Source organism: Penaeus chinensis, chromosome 40 (genome assembly GCF_019202785.1).
Source record: "Penaeus chinensis breed Huanghai No. 1 chromosome 40, ASM1920278v2, whole genome shotgun sequence".
NCBI lineage: Eukaryota > Metazoa > Arthropoda > Malacostraca > Decapoda > Penaeidae > Penaeus > Penaeus chinensis.
This window is the reverse complement of record NC_061858.1, coordinates 18,959,423-18,962,146: the sequence shown is the minus strand read 5'-3', so window position 1 is coordinate 18,962,146 and position 2,724 is coordinate 18,959,423. Positions and strand designations below refer to the sequence as shown.

At 42.1% G+C, this 2,724-nt stretch overlaps 1 protein-coding gene across 1 annotated transcript in view; it reads right to left on the bottom strand.

Moving 5' to 3' along the window:
- Positions 1-1,511, bottom strand: part of LOC125047140 (formin-like protein 5) — a 39,176-nt gene extending 37,665 nt beyond the window's left edge. Inside the window, exon 1 of the mRNA XM_047645256.1 lies at positions 760-1,511. The gene's annotated coding sequence lies outside the window, so the exon portion shown is untranslated. The remainder of the gene's footprint in view (positions 1-759) is intronic.
- Positions 1,512-2,724: the final 1,213 nt, after the last annotated feature.

Below are 2,724 nucleotides of genomic sequence, written 5' to 3'. Positions count from 1 at the left end.
GGTGTCATTCCTTCTTTGGATCTTAGATTCTTCCTTTGCTTATGTTCCCGCTTTCAATCTACTCTCCTTTACACTTATTTCCTTGCTTTCTTCAACCTTATCATCACATCACCATCGCCTCTACTCCTTCCTCTTGGTTTATTCCACTTCCTCCACTTTTATCATATTCCTCCACCTCCTTCTTCTTCTTCTTCTTTGTCTGCTCCTTTTGTCATGCGTCACTTCCCTTAACCTTACATACCCAGCAATCAACCAACTTCCCAAACCAAAGCCATTTCCTTGAATCTTGTCCAACCAAATTGCATTACACTCTAAAAATAACGAGTCAACATTTCGAAAATTGGTTTGCAGGGTAAACATACAGTACCCTTTTCACTTACATTATCTTAGTCCTTTTTCAAGCAATATCTCACAATTATAAACACCAGGTTAAAATGAAAGCAGACATTAATTTATGTCCTCGTCATCAGCACCACATAATGCAAGTTCATCCATTTCTGATTCGGTGTTTCCCCAAAGCAGCATTGATGTCATTGACCACCTCGATTTCAAGAAGAAAACTAAAAAAAAATAACTGTTCGTTGTACAATGAGAATATCACTTTCCGTTCTTTCTTTTTTTTTTTTTTTTTAATGCACATTCACCGTGCTGGAAATACACACTCTTCCCATGTGGTCAGTACAAAGAGCACATGAATTTTAAATATTTCACTAATCTGCATAAACCAAATCCATTCACTTATGATAAACTCACACGTACCACTAAATTAAGTAAGGGTTTTCTCCACTTCACTTTAAAACCACACCACTTTTTTATCAATTGGTATCGCACAGGGGTTGTCCACTTTCCGATAACACTGAGGCAAAATAACAACAAAAAGTCCAAGAAAATATCCAGTATATGTATTCACTCTCACGCGAGTACGATACGAATGGCAGGTGGACTGGCAGAGACACCAACCCGCACTCCGGAAAACGTGTCGTACGGTGAGCAAAAGTCTCACCCGCTTATCTCTTCTTTTATCAGATTCATCCCGGACGAATGTATGATCTACACTTCATATCACGGCGTCACGACTTCCGTTTCGCTGGATAATACCCCGAGATGTATGTATTCGACGACTTTGATATCAAGTCGATGCTGCGCGCTGGCAGGGGGAGGGTTCTTCCTCAACCGAATCGGCGCGTAGTGACGAGCGAGCGCCTGGCCAGTACGCTGCGCCCAGAAGCATGAACGGATTATCGCCAACACATGTCTTCCCTCATCACAGAGAAACATTCTTAAATAGCTACACCAGTTTCTAAAACAAGGGCGTCGCAGGTTTAAAAAAAAAAGAAAGCTCTGCCTAACGTTTCCTGAGCAAGAGCGACCCTGGAAGCCAGTGACTGCTGAGTTCCCTTGAGCCGGAAGCATCTGTGAATTCAAACCTGATAGCAGCGCGACTGCAGTTCACGCTGTGTAAACTGCAGCTACACCGACGATGAATACTTGCTTACAATGTGCAGGGGCTAACCACGAAGAAAATCATTCAAATAATATATTTACAAACATAAACACATATTAAATTTAAATTAAAAGAATAAATAAACACAAACACACACACACACTATATATATATATATATATATATATTTCTATGTGTGTGTGCGTGTGTATATATATATACAAAATCACAGTCACTCGATTCCAAAAGGCCGCATCACGTCTTTCCCGTTTTCTCCGCGCCTAAACACATCCCACCTTTAACACGCGAAGTCATCCGCCCCAACAACAGCAACCCGGTTTACCAGAAGAATATCCAGCGTGTCATGTCTAAACCTTGTCGGGAGCGACCTGTAGCCCAGCAACGCCTCACCCCCTTGACCCGCAATCTACGCGGACCTGTTAAGTGACCCGTTTCCATCTCTCTCAAACACTCTTGAGCTGCCACTTGAGCACTTGAAGATTACTAGACTGCCGCAACGTCAGAGAACGGACCCTTCGAGTGTGAGCCGAAGTAAGAGGCAAGAAAGGAATAAAAGGTAAGTAAACACACACGCTTATAAACATCTTACGCGTGTCAGACTAGACGCGGACAATAATGTAACACTTGGGAAAACAACAACAATAATAATTATAATAAGAGAAAGAGAGAGAGAGAGAGAGAGAGAGAGAGAGAGAGAGAGAGAGAGAGAGAGAGAGAGAGAGAGAGAGAGAGAGAGAGAGAGAGAGAGAGAGAGAGAGAGAGAGAGAGAATAAGAGAAAAGAGAGACAGAAAAAAAAAAACCCAGAAACAGGGAGACAGAGAGAAACGGATAAAGAGAACGCCAAAGAAGGCCAAGACAAGAGGAAACGGCCGTTAGCAGGGCTCACAAAGGCGGCGTCCCCCGAGAGGCGGCCGAGCTCCTTAATGCGTGACACGCGCGTCTTAACCGACCCGCCGCTGACCTGGTGACTCAGTGCAGACGCCTCATTCGCCAAAACAAAGTTAGTAATTTAAACTAATACCTTCAAGAAAAAAAAAAAATATATAAGTATCGTGAAATATGAACGAGGATGCAGTCAACTGACATCCAAGTATCATATTTCGAACTGAAACGAAACTCATATCCACACTACTCTCCATGCTGAATGTAATTACCGGTAGCCAACACGGATAATAAAAATTCGCCAAGCGTTTAAATAACACTTACACAACAGCCATAAAGTAATAAAGCAAAAGCAAAAAAAAAAAAGAAAACAAAA